Source organism: Balaenoptera physalus, assembly GCF_965194825.1.
Source record: "Balaenoptera physalus genome assembly, chromosome: 21".
NCBI classification, from domain to species: Eukaryota; Metazoa; Chordata; class Mammalia; order Artiodactyla; family Balaenopteridae; genus Balaenoptera; species Balaenoptera physalus.
Genome location: NC_138902.1, coordinates 37,224,718 through 37,244,466, shown reverse-complemented (window position 1 = coordinate 37,244,466; position 19,749 = coordinate 37,224,718). Strand labels below are relative to the sequence as shown.

The window sequence follows — 19,749 nt, the reverse complement described above, 5'->3', positions numbered from 1 at the left end:
TACCGTTAAGACCCTTCATTAAGGCTAAATACACACCTTAACTCGCCCTGTCTTTCTCTCTCATCTTTCATTTCTGTGTTCTAAGAATTGAAAGCAATGTGAAGAATAGGATGACTGGGAGCTAAAAAAATTCATATTCTAGAAATTCAGTGAGGTCTTCCTTCCCTGTGCTTCTCAGGGTGAATTTTAATGAATTTTTTGTCACTAACAGAAGGATAGTTGAATTGTCACTGAGACACACATTTCTCAAAGATATTTTGTGTTAAATTGGTACATGAATTAACACCAGCCTTGGATTAATATACTGCCCCTTTATTGGACACCGGGAAGGTGAATCTCAGTTCTTTTAAAGATAAGTGAATCATGGGTAAAGTTAGTTACAGATTTTTTTATTCATTTAACTCTCGTACAGCATGAAGTGTTGAACAGAATATAAATAAACAGAAAGTTCTGGGATTATTTCCAACTAAAATCTTTGGCAGTGGTGGTCGGTTACCATGAGTACCCAGTATCTTCTGTTCCCAGGAAACCTAATTCTACCACAGGCTAATATATCTATCTATATCTATCTATATCTATCTATCATCTATCTATCTATCTATCTATCTATCTATCTATCTATCTATCTATCTATTTATATATATGTCTCTATTTTTGAAGTTGTAGTTACTCACAAATTTGCAAAGAGGAGGGGAGATTAGACAAATATACACTGAGAAACACAATGATGGTATTGTGCTCGTGAATGTGATGCATCTGAGGTTATTTTTCCCACAGCTTCACATGGGCAGTAGTACCAAACTACCATGCCTGCTCTATTAATCCCACTTTTGAATCACACTGAGTGGAATCCAGGGCTGAATGAGCCTTGGCTGTAGGAGGAAAGCAGTAAATAATCTGGCTCCTCAGACATTTCACACAGGAGCTACCCTGGAAGTCGCCTTACAAATCAGCACACCAGCAAGTCACGTCAGAAGCCTGGCAGCCGTGAATGACAGAGAAAGCCCTTGCTTGGGAATGTCTTTCAGAAATTCGTGCGCTGGCCTTCTACAGAATGTCATTTATGTCAGTCAACAGGGGAGAGAATTTATTTGGGAAGCAAGACAGATGGCAGCAGCCAAAACAATGGCCAACAGTTGTGTACTATAGTATCCAGGCAGGCATTCTAAATCTTGGCACTGGATGTAGTTGGCAACAAGTGCCACTTGGCCTACTGCTACCAAAGTCTGATACTCCTAAGCTAATGGCTGTTTCTTCAAATTGTGAGTAAATTAAGGCTAAATAGACAGTGAAATTTGGCTGGAATTATTTTTCCAATCCAGTATCGGAATCCACCACTGAATTGAAATGCTGGCTCTCTGGGTTTCTTTTCCACATATATGCCACCCACAGGATTTCTTTATTTGTCTGGTTTCAGTTCCTAACGTGTAAAAAGCTTGGAAGCTGTCAGTCACATCGTTACAACAGGAAATCGCCAAGCAAACTGAAAGTAAATGACCATTCCTGAGCATTTCAGACAACTGTGGTTGCAGGTAAACCACCATTCTGGAGGCACAGGGGACCCCAAAGCATCAGGGCTGATGTTTGCTTACCTGGAGCAGGAGCTTCAGGAGCCAGGAGCTGGTAGGAAGGCTCAAAGAGTACGTTTGATGAACTGCTGGAGGCTGAGTGCGGAAAGAACTACTTGGACCGTGCTCTCTGGAGGTGGCCCCACTCTTGTAGGTTTTACCTCTGGGAACTGTATTGGGTTTCACAATGAAGAACCAAGAGGAATCTCCAACTGACCCTGGAAGGAGGAGAGAAAGGGTTATAATTGTGAAACACACCAAGTGTGTTCTCTATAACAAAGGCTTAATCTCTGGGGAAAGAGATTTAACGGAGCCTTCTCCCAGCTGGAGGGAGGGCACTGTTTCTAATCCACCCCCCTCTAGCCTTCCTCATTCACTGTACAGGCCGAGGGAAAAGCCAGGACAGTGGAGAAACACTCGCGAAGGTCACAGCTCAGAGGCACAGACCCATTAAAAGACTTTAAATTTAGTCATAAGATTATAGAACCCTTCCCCTCCACTCATTTCACCAACCTCCAACAGGGACCCAGTATAAGACAGTGGGTTAGAGTTGAAAGAGCTGTAAAACACAGAGTCTCCAAGAAAGAGGGGGTGCAAATGTCAACATTGTGGATGAAAACTAGGACACTGGAGGAAGTTGGTGTCTCTGATATCTACAGCTACAGCAAATATTGAACAAATACCAGAATAGCATAAAACCTTGTGCTATAGGCCTGTTCACCTTAGCTCCTATTGCCTGATACATCATGTCCAGGTTTCCACCATGAATTACAAGGCATACTGAAATAAAAGAAAAGATTAAAAAAATTTGAAGAGGCAAAGCAACATTAGAAGCAGACTCAGACTGCATGCATGTTGGGATTGTAAGACCAGATATTTAAAATAACCATGATTAATATGTTAAGGGCTTTAATGGAAAAACATGTAGACTACATCAAAGAACCGATGGATTTAAGTAAGCTAAGAAATGAACACCCTAAGAGAGAATCAAAAGGAAATGCTAGAAATCAAATGCACTGTAACGTAAGTGAAGAAAGCCCTTGCTGGGCTCATCAGTAGACCAGGCACAGCCAAGGTAAGAATCAGTGAGCTTGAGGATAAGTCAATAGAAACTTCTCACACTTAACAACACAAGGAGAATAAAGAATCCAAAAAATAAAAAATAAAAGATCAGAACATCCAAGAACAGTAGTACAATTTCAAAGGAGAACATATACATAATTAGAATACCAGAAGGGGAAGTAGGAAAGAGTGGAGTAGAAAAAAAATATATGAAGTAATCATGACAGGAATTTTACAAATTAATGGCAGACACAAAACCCCAGATTAGGGAAGCTCAATGAATACCAGTCCGGAAACGTAAAAGAAATATACTCCTAGGCATATCATATTCAGTGCATGTATCTTTGTCAATCTTTTTCAAAAGACAAAGGAAAAAATGTAAAATGTAAAGAAGCCAGATTTAACAGGTAAAGTGGTTTTTTTTTTTTTAAGGACCAAAAATAAAAATAATAGCAAACTCTCATCAGAACCATACAAGGAAGAAAAGGGTAAACTAAAACATTGAAAATGTTGAAGAAAACAACAACAACAAAAACAAGTGAGAATTCTATATCAAGTGAAATGAATCTTTGAAAAAGAAGGAAATAAGAAGTTTCTTAGACAAACAAAACCATCCTGCAGGAAAGAAATGTTAGTTCTTTAGGGGGAAGGAAAATTACATAGATCAGAGTCTCAGATCTATAGAAAGAAAGGAAGAGCATCAGAAAGGAAAATGAAGGTAAAATAGAAAGTTTTATTTTTCTTAATATTTTTCATTTAAAACATTTTTAAAATTGTGGTAAAACACGTAAAAGTTATCATCTTAATCATTTTTAAGTGCACAGTTCAGGACTGATTGAGTATATTCACATTGTTGTGCAACCGATCTCCAGAGCTCTATTCATTTTGCAAAGCTGAAACTCTATATTCATTAAGATGTACCTCCCATTCCCTCTCCCGCCAGCCACTGGCACCCACCATTCTACTCTCCATCTCTATGAGTGTGACAACTCTAGGTACCTTGCATAAATAAAATCATACAGTATTGGTTTTTCTGTGACTAGCTATTTCAATCAGTATAATATCCTCAAAGTTCATCCATATCATAGTGTGCATCAAAATTTCCTTCCTTTTTAAGGCTGAATAATATTCTGATGTTTGTGTGTGCATGTGTGTGTGTGTGTGTGTGTGTGTGTATTTGCCACATTTTGGTTATCCATTCATCTGTGGATGGACACTTGGGATAAGCTGCTTCCTTTTGGATATTACAGATAATGCTGCTATGGACACAGAACATTCTGGAACTAATAAGTGAGTACAATAGGATCACAAGATACACAAAGTAATATACAATAGTCAATTAGTTTCCTAAATATCATTGATAAACTGTTTGAATTTGAAATTAATAAAACGTGATTTACAATAGCATCAAGAAGTGGAAATTGTCCTTGAATGGGATAATGGTTAAACAAACTGTGGTATATCCATACAATGGAATATTATTCAGTGATAAAAAAGAAATGAGCTATCTGGCAACAGACATCGTGAAACCTTAAATGCATATTAACAAGTGAAAGAAGTGCTACAAACTGGAATGAGTTGAGTATAATAATAATCATTGGATAATAACCTCAAGTATAAAATAAATATCTTTGCATCCATACTGTTATAAATTAAGGATCAAAGAATTAAAATACATGCTGAAAAAGGGACAACTCTCCCATGCAGAAGAATTCCAGATAATTTATGTATATTTTCTGCCCTGAAGGAGGTGGAACATAACTCCTCATTCCATAAATTTCACTTGTTTATAGTAATTTTCTTTCAAAAGATGGAGTATGGAAAGTGGCGGGAAAAAGCATGACTTTTCAGTGGAGAAGCCTAACAAACACTCCTTCAGTCAGGTGATCAAGTTAAACATCAGCTATGATGAGTCATGTTGATGCTGTGTACCCTTGATGTGATGTGGTGAAAATGGCAAAATATTAACAATTGAAGAAACTTCAAAAAGAGTATACAGGCAAGTAAAGGAGAGATTATGCTATGAGGCTGGTTAGACATAGAGAATGCCAAATATTTACTGTATGTAGGTTCATATTTTATGAAACTATTCTAGACTATTTCTATTCATCTTTTAAAACTATGATACGCAGAAAATTTCTAATTCATAAATATCCGTCTTCAGGGAAATAAACTGTTGTAGGTATGTCCTATAATTATATATAATTTTATATTTATCATGTAAAGATATATGTGTGATGTCCACATTTTGAGCAATTACAGTATTATTTTTAACTTATTTACTAAGACACCCATCACTACCATTGTGTAGTCAGTAGCCCCTTATTATTCACTTTGTATTAAATACTTTCATTTTTGTTTATTTTCAGGAATTCTACCAGATGATATGTATAAGCATTTAATTTACTAAAAGCTAGTATCAATCTGGGTGCTGTCACACTAATATGAAATTTTCAAATAGTACTTAGTTATTGAAAGTAAATGAAGTATCTTGTATTATGAGAGATGCAAGGACTTATAATCATACACGTATGGACTCATATCAGTGGTTTTCATCACAAAACATCATGAGTCTTATTCATTTCCTTTGCTCACAGTGTTCATCTGCTTGGAAAATATTTATTCTGCCAATTCAGTTTCATATATTTTGTCCATCCATCAAGGGTTTTTTCAATTTGATTTTTTTCATGTGAAGGATACCCTAACTACTTCAAGCTATAGGAATAGCTTGTTTCCTTTAACTTTTGCTGCACTGTCTTGGTCATTTATGTGGAGCTCAAGCTATGTTACCATATTCAATATTTTATATTTTTTACAAATATTTTTAAAACTCTATTTTTAAAATCTCACTCTGCTTAGACAGTATCTTTGGATTTTTGCTGATTTTAAAATATATGCAAAGACACATATGTTAATTTAATGTAAACTTCATCTGAGAAGCACTTGAACTATTCACATAGATTCAAATAATATTACAGCTAAACAGTTTTTTGTATGATTAACAACAACAAAAACCCACAAAAATCTACTCAAGGATTAGCACTAATATGAATTTAAGTCAAGTGAATCATCTCATCACATGATTAAGCTCAAGAGACAGCACTTCTGCCGTGTATATGTTTGTGTGCTGTTGTTTTGTTGACATTGAACTTAGGTGGTAAATCATCTTTGTTTTGGTGGTTGGGAGCTCTAAGCATGGGATTTGAATCCGGGTGACAGAATTTTAAACTCAGCACTCCATTTGCTTAACTCTGTGGCTTTGGACAAGTGACTTAAAATTCTTTCCATCTTGGTTTCTTAATTTACAAAATAGAGATAATAACAGCATATATTTTGTAAAGTCATGTTAATAATTACATAAGTCAACGTATATAATGCTCAGGACAGTACTTCGCACACACACAAAGATTAGTTTTCATTATTGATGCCTTATTAGATTTTATTAACATTTTGGGCACAACTGTGTATTTCAGAAATTGTTCCTCCAAAAGTAATTGTGGGATATCAAACCATCTAATTCTCATAGTTTTTAAACTACCAAAATATTATGACTACTCTGGTTGGATCCTTCACTTTGAAGTCCTTTATTATGATCAGGAAAACTTAATTTGGTACAAGTATCAGACAAAGATGACGCATTTGAAGACTGCATGGAACAGTGGGTGTGAGCTCTAGTGAATTGAAAACAGAGACTCAGGACTTCTAGAGTTAAAGGAAACTTTAAAATCGATAGACTGGCTTTCTTTTCCCTCACTGAATGTTGATAAGTTGACCTCTGGCTATTTGAACGAAATTGTTTGCTGACCTGGTACTCTGCTGGCAGCCAAGGATAAAATACCTTTTGCCTCTTCCCTCTAATCTCTGTATTATGTTACTTTAAAATGATGTGGAGTGCTTCAGAATTCCAAAATGGGTCTAAAATTGAATTTTGTCCATTTACATAAGCTTTTATTTAGAAAATGTAATTTTTCACATAATCAAACCAAATTATTTTCTTTGTGACATAGAGATTTTTAGGGGAGAAAATCATGAGTTTGCATGATTTAGTAGGTTTTGCCATAGTTAGTAGCAAGAAAGATAGAGATTTCTTACTCAAATATGAGGAATTTGTATGTAGGCAGGATACCACCACTGCAGGTCTTACCATGCAGTTTCATACCAGTACAGCAGTCTATAAGCTATTGGAGGAAAGAGATAATTTTTATCTCTCTCACATTACCTAGCAGTGTCCTTCTTTAAGTAGGTGGGAAATAAATTCTTATTTGGTGAATGAATCAGTGCATTGTCAAACAGTAGTTTTTGAATGGAACTGTGGTCTTTTCTTTCAGTAATCTTGGAGAAACATTTCTAAATTAACATCTTCACCTCCCCCGCTGCCCAGGGACTCAGTTGAAACCACAAGTATTTTCCTCCTGTTGAAAATGTCATTTATGATATTAACTTAAAATTATGATAATAACTTTTAAATATGTAACTCAAATTTAGGACATTTTCATCTCATCAATGTTGTGATTATTTTTGCCCCCAAATGCTGTTTATATACTGCAGTTGGAGGTTGAAGCCCATATTCACTGAGTAGAAAACACCTTTTAAAAATGTTTACTGAAACCCTGCTTTCTATGGAGAATACTGAATTCTATTCTGAAGGCTGGTGTTACAAAGTAGTTTGTCATGAACTTTATTCAGGGCTATTAAAAGAGTTCAAATGAATTAAATTTATTTAAATATGTTTTGAGTTACCTTTAAATAAGAAAATGTATTTAAAAATGTATAGTTCAGAAGAGAATTCATTTAACTTAATTGTTCATGATTCAATAAATGCATTCTTCCCAAAACCCCATCCCCAACCTGCTCCCAACCTAGACGTTGTCACCCAACTGGACTTTGTGTTTCTCATTTTTTGCGATATTTGAACAACATATTGTTTTGTCTAGTTCACTTTGTAATTGTATAAACAGTATACTCTGTGTAGACTTTTGTAATATTTTCATTCAGCATTCTATATTTGATATTCAGTATTTCTCAGGCAACTTTACTATTCATTTGTGAATGATGCAATGCATTGATACATTTTTCTGTTGAACGTGGACTAATACAGCTGTGACACATTTACAAGTGAATAGGATATTTCAGTAAAAATGTCTGTGAACCTCTTCTGATTGGAGAATTGTCTGTTCTTTTACCTAATGGTGCCTTTTGAAGAACAGAGGCTTTCATTTTCATGTAATTGGATTGTGGTTAAAATGGGGTGATACTTAAGAAATTTTTTACTTCTCTAAATTCAGAAAAAAAAAAATCCTATATTTTCTTTTAAAACCTTAAAATTTTTGCTTTTTATATTTGTCTTTGTTAATATACCTAAGTCAATTTTAAGCTATGGCCTAATGTAAGAATCCAGTTTAATTTGTTTTCCATGATAATAACCAATTGTTCCAGGATCATTGTTAAATAATCAGTTATTTTTATGCTATGCTGCGACTTTCATTTTCTCATATGACTGTGGATCTGTTCCTGCAATGTCTCCTCTCTTCCATCATCTTTGATATTTTACAAATTCATCAAATTATGTCTACAAGTGAATTTGCTTTCCTTTTTGCCTGATATAGCCATTGCCTTTCCTGTGTCTTTGTATTCATGCCTTAAGTTGTAAACAATGTTCAGTTTTTAACATTTTAAATAATACTTCTCCTTCATTTACGCTATTAACTCTTTGTGGACCTTACTCAGCCATATAGTAATCCTAATTTTATCACCTGTGTCTCTCAGATTTCATGTTTTCTTTCTTCATTTTGCTTTATGCCAATTTCTGGGTAATTTTTTCCAGATCCACCTTTGAGTTTGCTATTTCTCTTCAGCTGTATCTAATTTATTTAACTTATCCTTTGAGTTTTAAATATAAAAATAGTACACTTTTATCATGTAAATATTTGTTTATTTTCCTATCTTTGTGGTCACTTAAGAGACCCCTGTTGCTTGCTCATTATTTTTAGTTATTTTTTATTTCTTTAATCATTGTCTTCATTTTTATTTTATTACTGTAACTAGTATCTTATATTTTAAGATCATATCTTCAGAGTTTAAATTATTTGTTGTCTCTGATTCTCATGCTGACTTCTTCTTCGTGTGTTGGTAATTTTGGATTGTGAAATCATAGTTGCTTGGTTTTTATCTTCAGGAATCCTGTTGTCCTAGTACCTTTCAAAAGTCAGGTCTTAACTCAGTAATTTCAAATTCAGTTCTGCGGATTTGTTATGGGCTCTGAGTATCATCTAAGGTCAGTGAAAGCACTGGTTTTGGTTCTTGCCCCCAGTCATCCCCATGTTTGCTCGTGGTTCCCCACTCTTTTTTACTTAGTGCTCATGGTTCCCTTATTCTTTTACTTAATGATTATAGATCCCTATAATTTTCAATTGTGTTTGTTTTTCGGTCTTGGAGACTGTATTAGTTTCCTGTGGCTGCCATAATAAATTACCATAAACTGAAAAGCTTTAGACAGCAGAAATTTATTCTTTCACCAAAGTCCACAATCATGGAGCCAGCAGGGCTGCAATCTCTCAGAAGACCCTTGGGGAAAATTCTTCCGTGACTCTTCCACTTTCTGGTGGCTTGCTTTCTTCTTTGTGACTACCCAACCTTTGCCTCTGTCTTTACATGGCCTTCTCTTCTCTTTCAAGGACGCTTGTCATTGGATTTAAGGTCCACCTGGGTGGTCCAGAATGATCTCATCTCAAGTTCCCTAACTTAATTACATCTGCAAAGACCCTGTTGCCAGATAAGGTCATATTCACGGTTTTCAAAAGTTGGGATGTGGACGTATCTTTTGAAAGGGCTACCATTCAACCTATTACAGAGGTTTCCCTTGTTTTCTGTGAAATATGTTCTATCCTGGATCTGATTTTAAATTTTAAGATTGTCCTTCAGATTATATTGATTACATAGATCCCTTTTCCTATATTACTTTCAAGAATACCGGTTTTAGAGTCTATATAATCTCATAGTCCTAACTTTCTGATTTTGGATAAGACTAGAAAGATAGATAGATATAGGCAGATATAGACATGTATGTTCATATATGGTACCTTATTCAATCAATAACATTTACCATTTGTTGAATGCTTAGCTTAAAGATACTATAACTACCAGACTGAGAATGTAATGGTGAATTTTGAATAAATCAAAGTCTTATCTCTAAATTACCTTATATGATAGTGTGCCTTAAGTGCTATTATTATTGTTAATATCATCATTGCCATCATTATCAGATAACATTGAGTACTGAGCTCTTCACCAGAGTTTACTCCCTTCAGCAAGCATGTCAGATTGGCACTGTTTTTTTGTTTTAATTTATTTGTTTTATTTATTTATTTTTGACTGCATTGGATCTTCGTTGTGGGGTACAGGCTTCTTAGTGCAGTGGCTTCTCATGTTGCAGAGCACAGGCTGTAGGCACATGGGATTCAGTAGTTGTGGCATGCAGGCTCAGTAGTTGTGGCTCACAGGCTCTAGAGCGCAGGCTCAGTAGTTGTAACATGTGGGCTCAGTAGTTGTGGCTCGTGGGCTCCAGAGCACAGGCTCAGTAGTTGTGGGTGCACGGGCTTAGTTGCTCTGTGGCATGTGGGATATTCCCGGACCAGGGCCCGAACCCGTGTCCCCTGCATTGGCAGGCGAATTCTTAACCACTGCGCCATCAGGGAAGCCCTGGCACTGTTATTTTCAAGGGGCCAATATAAAAAAAAAGTTATTTAAACATGATAATACTTCATAATGGCTTTGTTTTTTTAACATCTTTAGATTGATAGCCAAGAGATTTAAATTTGATCTTAACTCTGCCATAGGCAAACTAGGTAGTTTTAAGCATATCCTTTAACTTTGCTGGGCCTAATATTTTACTTGCATAAAGTTGGAGATATAAGCTCAGTGGTGAGGCAGGGCCTTTCCAGGTTTGAAATTTCAGGACAGTTTACAAAGCAAACACTCAAGAGGTTAGGACATTTGGCGATTAGATTAAATGCAGATACTATATAATAGTATGGCAATCATGCTCTCTATTCCACTTGGGTGCATGTGTGTGTTTATATTTAAATCTGTCAGTTATCTAATCTGGTTATTCTTAATTCATAGCTGCTGAATGCTAAAATTTCGAGTCTGAGAAAAGAATGTCTCAAGCGTGGCAGAGGGTACAGATTACACAGATGGAATTTCATTACAATAAGCTTATTGGGACCCCCAAATATCTTCAGTGATATTTAATGAAATTTAAAGAGAGCCACTTTTCCAGTGAACTTTTGGGTTTACTCCATTCAGGAAAAAAACAAAACAGAGGGTCAAAAGTTAGAAGGCAGGGTTGCACAGGGGTCCCTGTCACCCTGGTGCCTTCAGAGACCTCAGTCCTATCATGTCTATGCCATCCAGAAATGGGATCTCCAAATGCTGGAGACTCTTAATCTAATTAATTAAATTTAATTTAGCTCACCTAATGCTCTCCCATCCCTTAGAATATTGTTTATAAATATGCCACAGAGTTGTCATCTTGACATTGCGATGTGACAACTTACTGGCAGTTAACACACCACCCAATACTTTACAAGTTGAACAATCTCTAAGTAATCATTTGGCCCCATAAAACCATCAAATGTGAGGCAAATCTAGGACTGAAATCATGTAACGGTGCTTAGCTATACTGTAATTGTCTCTGTCAGTTTGGGCTGCTGTAGCAAATGCCATAGACTGTGTGGCTTAAACAATAAGCATTTATGCTTCACAATTCTGAAGTCTGGCACTCTGAGATCACGGTGTCAGCATGATCAGGTTCTGGTAAGAGCTCTATTCCTGGTTTTTTTTGCATGGTGGAGAGAAAGAGAAAAAATAAAAAATAAAAAAAGCAAGCAAGCTCTCTTCTGTCTCTCCTCATAAGGGCACTAATCCCATTGTGAGGCTCCACCCTCCTGACCTAATCACCTCCCCAAAGCCCCAAGTCCCAATACCATCACACTGGGGATTAAGGATTTAACATATGAATTTGGGGGAGGGGGTACAATATTCAGTCCATAAGGGTAATCGTCCGGATAATCTCTAACTACGGTTAAACTGTTTTATTTTAAACCAAAATACAAATGTTCAAATTATTATATAGGACCCTAGTTTGATAAACACTGTCTGATAGAAAGAAATGTAAATATAATTTCTACCTTAGGTCACTAAACGTAATTTGAAAAGCAAAATGTTTTATGAAGAATATTTTCATTGCATTTTTTTTTTTTTTCTTGTAGTAGTCATTGCAGCTTTTCAGCAAAGTCCAGTTCTCTCTTCTATCTGGGACATGGAAGACTGAAATTCCTAGACCTCTTGTGTTTCCTGAACCCATGACAATAGTTCTGGTTTGTCTCATGTCAAATATGTTTTATTTGTAGGAAATAAACCCGCCAAACGCTCTATTATTTCTCTGTTGGCCTCCTGGGGGCTGTCTTGCATTACTCATTTATCCGAAATTAACTGAGTGCCAACCACTCATTCAGGCATTTAGTTAAATTTTATATATATGTATATTTATATATTTGTACACACACACACACCATTCCTGCTAGGACTGTGCTAACGTTATTCTGTAAAATCTCTGATTTCTGTCCTTAAGGAGTTATGTTCTAGGAGCATCAAACGAGTGTAAGCCTTTAGACAAGGATCCTGATGAATTACAAAGGGTGCAATGATAGAGAATAGCATCGTGACCTTAGTTGGTAATACTGCTGTATTGTATACTTGATATGTGCCAAGAGAGTATAATTTGCGTCCTTACAAAAATTTTTAAAAAGGTAAATATGTCATGTGCTGGATGTGTTAATTAACCTAATGGAGGAGATCCTTTCACAATGTACACATCTATCAAAGCATCATACTTAGACTTTAAATATAATGCCATTTTATTTGTCAATTGTACCTCAAAAGAGCTTAAAAAATGAAACAATGTTAAGAATTTACAGGTTTAGGGACTTCCCTGGTGGTCTAGTGGTTAAGACTCTGTGCTTCCACCACAGGGGTCATGGGTTTGATCCCTGGTAGGGGAACTAAGATCCCACATGCCGCATGGTGTAGCCAAAAAAAAAAAAAAATTAAAAATAATGAAAAAAAAATTAAAAAAAAAGAATGTACAGGTTTATATTAGAAGAAAAAATAGGACATTTAATTAACATTTAATGGTGGAACTATATACATTCCTTAGATACAACCTAATATAGTTTCAAAAAGCTATTTTTGTGTTATTAATAAAATTAGCTTCCTATGTGAAAAATTATATATAATAATCATAACCTGGCTACAAATTTAATGGTCATACTCCCTGATCTGGATTTCATGTTTCCAGTTTGAAACTGTTTCCTGTTGTCTGATTTGAGATAGTCTATTGTTTTTAACTAAAACATTTATTTTTTGTAAGTATAGGCAGAATGAAAAGGGAATCCATCCCTTCAAATTCACCTCTGAAAGAAATACTTGGTAATTGTAATATTAAGCAATATTTTTATCCTATTGTTCTGGCTGGGACTTCCAGCAATATGTTAAATAAACGTGGTGGGAGTGGACATCCTTGTCTTGTTCCTGATCTTAGAGAAAAAGCTTTCACATTTTCTCTATAGAATATATGATATTAGCAGTGGGCTTGTAATACATGGCCTTTGCTATATTGAGGTATGCTCCTTACATACTCAGTTTGCTGGGAGATTTTATCATGAAAGGATGCTGATTTCTGTCAAATGCTTTATCTGTGTCTATTGAGAGAAGCATATGATTTTTGCCTTTCATTTTTTTAATGTGGTTTATCACATTTATTGATCTGTGTATGCTGAACCATCCTTGCATCCCAGGAATAAATCCCACCTGATCATGATGCATGACCCTTGTAATGTACTGTTGCATTTGGTTGGCTATATTCTGTTGAGGATTTTTGCTTCTGTGTGCGTCATGGGTGTTGGCCTGTAATTTTCTTTTTTTGTTGCATCCTTGTCGGGTTTTGGTATCAGGATAATACTGGCCTCATAAAATTAGTTTGGGAGTATTTGCTTCTATTTTGTTTTTAGGAAGAGTTTCAGAAAGACTGGTATTAGTTCTTTTTTAAATGTTTAGTGGGATTCACCAGTGAAGCCATCTGGTCCTGGATGTTTTTTTGTTGGGAGGTTTTTGATTACTGATTCAATCTCCTTACTAGTAATTGGTCTGTTCTGTTTCTTTATGATTCAGTCTTGGTAGGAATTTATCCATTTCTTCTAGGTTATCTAATTTGTTGACATAACATTTTTCATGCTCTTTTCTTATGATCCTTAATATTTCTTTATCAGTTGTAATGCCTCTGTTACATTCCTGATTTTGTTTATTAGAATCTTCTCTATTTTAATCTTGGTTCATTTAGCTAATAAATGTTTGTCAATTTTATCTTTTTAAAAAATTCTTAGTTTCATTGAGCTTCTCCATTATTTTAATTTTATTTATTTATTATCATTATTATTATTTGGTTTGTATCTCTTGATCTCACTCACCTATTTCACTCATCCTCCCCTACCTTCTTTCCCTCTGGAAACTACCAGTTTGTTCTCTGTATCTATGACTCTTTTTCTGTTTTGTTATGGTTGGTTTTGCTTTTGTTTGTTTGTTTTGTTTTGTTTCTTAAGAGTCCACATATAAGTGAAATCATACAGTGTACGTCTGATTTATTTCACTTAGCATCATACCCTCTATGTCCATCTGTGTTGTTGCAGATGGCAAGATTCCATTCTGCTTTATGGCTGAGTAACATTCCATTGCATATATTTCCACACTTCTTTATGTATTCATCTATTGATGGGCACTGAGGTTGCGTCCATATCTTGGCTATGGTAAATAATGCTGCAGTGAACATAGGGGTGCATGTATCTTTTCAAATTGGCGTTTTTGTTTTCTTTGGAAAAATATCCAGAAGTGAAATGGCTGAATCATGTTGTAGTCCATTTTTTAAAAAATTTTTCTGAGCAACTTCTATACTGTTTTCCACAGTGGCTGCACCAATTTACATCCCCACCAACAGTGCACGAGGGTTCCCCTTTCTCCACATCCTCGCCGACACTTGCTATTTGTCTGTTTGATAATAGCCATTCTAACAGATGTGAGGTAATATCTCACTGTGGTTTTAATTTGCATTTCCCTGATGATTAGTGATGTTGAGTGCTTTTTCATGTGTCTGTTGGCCATGTGTATGTTTTCTTTGGAAAAATCTCTATTAGGTCACCTGCTCATTTTTTAAATTGGGTTGCTTGTTTTTTGGTGTAGAGGTGTGAGTTCTTTGTATATGTTGGTTATTAACCCCTTATCAGATATATTGTTTGAAAATATCTTCTCCCATTCAGTAGGCAGCCTTTTCATTCTGTTGATGGTTTCCTTTGCTGTGCAAAAAGCATTTTAGTTTGATGTAGTCCAATTTGTTTATTTTTTGCTTTTGTTTCCCTTGCCTGAGGAAACATATCCAAAAAAATATTGCTAAGACCAATGTAAAAGGGCATACTGCCTATGTTTTCTTTTAGGAGTTTTATGGTTTCAGGTCTTAATTTAAGTCTTTAATCCATTCTGAGTTTAGTTTTGTATGTAGCGTGAGAAAGTGGTCCATTTAGATTCTTTTGTATGTAGCTGTACTGTTTTCCCTATTCTTTTTAGTCTTGTTTCATCTATTTATGTTTGATCCTTGTAATTTCCTCTCTCTAACAACTTTTGGATCATTTTTTCCTCCTTTTCTAGTTCCTTGGGGTATAAAGGTAGGTTGTTTATTTATCTTTCACTTTCCTTAATGTATCAATAGGTATTTATAGCTATAAACTTCCCTCTTAAAACTGCTTTTGCAGCACCCCGTACATTTTAGTATGTTGTGTTCCCGTTTTGATTTGTTTCCCTCCCTCCTCGGAATGCCTGAAGAAGGCAGTTTTGAATTAGACCAGACTTCCTTGTTTGTTGAATAGAAAGACGCATACTAACTCATATCACATATGCAGTTGGCATTATTCTGTCACTCAGAAAGCAAAATGTGTCCTGCCTTGATAAAGTGGACTCAGCGGGTTGCCGTTGGTGTCTGTGGGAGAGGTAGGCCAAACAGAACGTCACTGGCTGTGACTTCTTGTTTTTATTTGATGTTGGGTAAAAGCTACGATTTCTTGGAATATGTGGCAATGCTTTATAGAGAAGTAGAATCCCAGGTCATTAAGGGAGAGGGGATAAGAAAATCAGGATATTTTCTGCTTTTATGAACAACCTCCATATCTTAGCACAGAGGAAGTTTATTTTGCACATGCACTGGAGTTTAGCTGGGGGAAGGGATCTACTCCGTTCAGTCATTCAGGAGCTCAGTATCCTTGTCTCTGTGTCCCCACTTTCCTTTATGGTCATTCAGTAGTCCTTCGTTAGCTGGTATTGGGTTGGCCAAAAAGTTTGTTCGGTTAGTAAATATGTTGTTCAGTAAAGTTCTTGGTGAAAATGAAAACTGTGTCTTTTATTTTTACTTAAAATGGAATGAACTTTTTGGCCAAACCAATAGATGGGAAAGTGAAAGCACGTAGGATTACCAAAGAGGTTTTAGGAGCCAGGACTGTAAGGGGCTTATGTAAAATCTATCTACATTCCATACATAAAGTCTATGGGTCTGACTCATTTACATGGCCTCGCTTGTGTGCAATAGAGGCTGACTCTGCAGAGGAGAGAGGAAATGGAATATGAGAGCAGTTTGTTCTGTATTACAATTAACAAAAGGAATTAACTACTAAATACTCTACTTTTCTTCATGATATATGTATATATATATTTTATAAATTTATTTTATTTATTTATTTACTTATTTTTTGGCTGCGTTGGGTCTTCGTTGCTGCGCGCAGGCTTTCTCTAGTAGCGGCGAGCGGGGGCTACTCTTCATTACTGTGCACAGGCTTCTCATTGCAGTGGCTTCTCTTGTTGCAGAGCACGGGCTCTAGGCGTGTGGGCTTCAGTAGTTGTGGCTCGCGGGCTCTAGAGCGCAGGCTCAGTAGTTGTGGCTCACGGGCTTAGTTGCTCCACGGCATGTGGGATCTTCCCAGACCAGGGCTCAAACCCGTGTCCCCTGCATTGGCAGGCGGATTCTTAACCACTGGGCCACCAGGAAGGTCCCTATATTTTTTAATTCTTAAAAAGAGTTTAATATAAATCAGTGGAGCAGAATAGATAACTCAGCAATAGATGTGAACAAATATGCCCAGCTGATTTTTGACCAAAGGGTTAAAACAATTCAATTGAAGAATAGCCTTTTCAGAATACAGTGCTGGAGCAATTGCATATTCATGGGCCAAAAAACAAAACAAAAAACAAACCTGGACCTAAACTTCACACTTTACACGAATACTAACTTAAAATGGATCACAGACTTAAATTAATACTATAAGACTCTGAGGGAGAAAGGAAAAAAGAATCTTTAAGATCTAGGGCTAGGTAAAGAGTTCTTGGACTTGACACCACATAAACAATCCATAAAAGAAAAAAGAAACAGGTAAATTGGACTTCCTCATAATTTAAAACTTTTGCTTTGCAAAAGACCCTGTCAAGAGGATGAAAAGACAAGCTACAGACTGGGAGAAAATATTTGCAAACCGTATATCCGGCAATGCACCAGTCTGTAGAATATATAAATATCTCTCAAAACTCAATAGTTAAAAAAAATTAATCCAATTAGAAAATGGGCAAAATACATAGAGACATTTCAATGAAGAGGATATAAAAATTGTAGATAAGCCCAGAGAATGATATTCAACATTAGCCATTAGGGCAATGCAAAGCACAACTTCAGTGAGATATCACCACACACTTATCAGAATGGCTAAAATAAAAAATAGCGATAACATTCAAACGCTGACAAAGAGGCAGAGAAACAAAGCACACATGCATTCCTGGTGGGAATGTAACATCGTGCAGCCGCTCTGGGAACTAGTTTGGCAGATTCTTAAAAAGCTGAATATGCAGTTACCACATTATCCAGCCATCGCATTCATGGGCATGTATCCCAGAGAAATGAAAACTTATGTCCATACGAAAAAGAAACAAGAAAATTTGTGAATGTTTACAGCAGATTTCTTAATAGGCCTAACTGGAAACAACCCAGATGTCCTTGTACAGGTGAATGGTTAAACAGTCTGTGGTCCAACCATCCCATGAAATGTTACTTGGCAACAGCTTGTATGAATCTCCAGAAATTATGTTGAGTGAAAAAGTCAGTATCAGGTTGTTACATGATGGATAAACCCACTTACATAGTCTAGAAATGAAGGAATTGCAGAAATGGAGAGCAGATTAATGGTTCCTGGGGGTGAGGGGGAAGTGGGAGGGAATTGAGTGTGGCTTTAAAAGGGCAACATGGGGGATGCTTGTGGTGATGGAAATGTCTGCACCCTGAGGGCATCAATGTCAATATCCTAATTATGATATTGTGCTATAGTTGTACAAGATATTACCGTTGGATACAGAGTAAATGGAATCTCTTTTTATTATTCTTAACAACTGCATGTGAGTCTACAATTAGCTCATATAAAAAGTTTAATTTAATAAAAGCTTACTTTGCTTTACTAGACAAACTTTTAACATCTTTTAACATGAAGGCTTTTTTAAAGTGCTCATATTTTAGCATAACTCACGTTTAAGTCAATACTTGATTAAGATTAGTTGCCAGACATTTAGATTTTTCCACTGTGTTTATTATCTTCTTAGTTTTAAATTAAACAGGGGTTAAGTTTCCATCTTTATGGTTATATTTCTGAAGCACTGTTGTATGTGCTTTTCACCTGAATGTTATACACAATTTTAAATTTCTACTAAAATCATATGTTTCTTAAATAAAATCTAAGAAATGTCTTCTTTAATTTCACACTTAATATTCGAGTAATATTGAAAACAAATGGACATATATGTACTTATTCTTTAAATCCCAATGGAAAATATATTTTTGAAATGCATTCAAAAATAATAAAATGGGGGGCAATTATGTCACATTGATCTCCCTTTTCCAAGTAAGTAGCTTCTCTACTAAGAGAAAAATATTGATATGAAAAGATTAGTTTCTTATTCTCCTAATATTATAATGGAATGTTTGCTCCATTAATTGTATAATTTCATAAAATGGAATCCTGAAAGCTCAGACCCTATTGGAGTGATGTTGCATTATCTGTATTCACAGGACAATAGTTTATAATTTTATACCCATTTTTACAAAAAAATGTTATATTCCGTCCTGTGCAGTTCTGCAAATAAACACATTTTTTGTCACTTCAACATGGTCACAGTTGTTTATCGTTATCAGTTAAAATTCAAATAATATGAGAGGAAATTACTTTTCAAATCCTAAAAGTTTATGCTCTTGAACATATTTAGCTATACTTTCTCTGAAATCAACAACTTATGAATCTTGTGATTGAAGTTGGATTGATATTTGGTCTTATTGTTCACAGAGTTAATTGGCCTGCATTTAGCTTCTTTGTTTTCTTTTACTAAAATTGCATCTGGTTTATCTCTCTTACTTATATCAGTTTTTCTCTGAAATAAGGGCAGAGAAAGAAATTTCTGTCCATTTTAGGGAAACTACCCACATACAGTGGTATTTACATTCCGAGGCATCTCCATGAGAAAACAAAATGGAAGAAGTGAGTCTTTGGCTGGAGAAAAAAAATCTTTAGTAAAGATCGATGGTCATCAAATACATAAGATTTGTCTTAAGAGAGTTTTATTGCTAAAGACACCAAAATCTTAGTCTCAAGACATGTTTGTGACCCTTTAGTCTGCAAAGCAAAACTGAGGCTTCCCATGTTCCATTGGCAGGAAGCATCCTGGACCACCTGCTCGGACCCCAGGAGAGCTTCTTCTCTGTCGTCTACTGCAGATGTGGCCAAGGATGAACATGGAAAAGTAAGGCCTCTCCCGAGGGCAGACCCTGGTCCCCTGAAGGTAAGCATCCGGTGTAACCAGAGAAAATTCTCCACCCCAGCAGTGTGTCCCTGTGGTATTTTAGAGCTGCCAGGGACTGGTGATACTGGTGAGCCTTACATCTCTCCCCACTCCGAGAGGGAGGTGTTTTCTGTGGTGATCTTGTGACTGTTCTGTT

At 35.9% G+C, this 19,749-nt stretch overlaps 1 long non-coding RNA gene across 1 annotated transcript in view; it reads left to right on the top strand.

The window, feature by feature from the left end:
- Positions 1-3,055: 3,055 nt before the first annotated feature.
- LOC309651407 overlaps positions 3,056-19,749 on the top strand; it is a 151,701-nt gene continuing 135,007 nt past the window's right edge. The window contains exon 1 of the long non-coding RNA XR_014258102.1: positions 3,056-19,592. This is a non-coding gene — a long non-coding RNA (uncharacterized lncRNA). The remainder of the gene's footprint in view (positions 19,593-19,749) is intronic.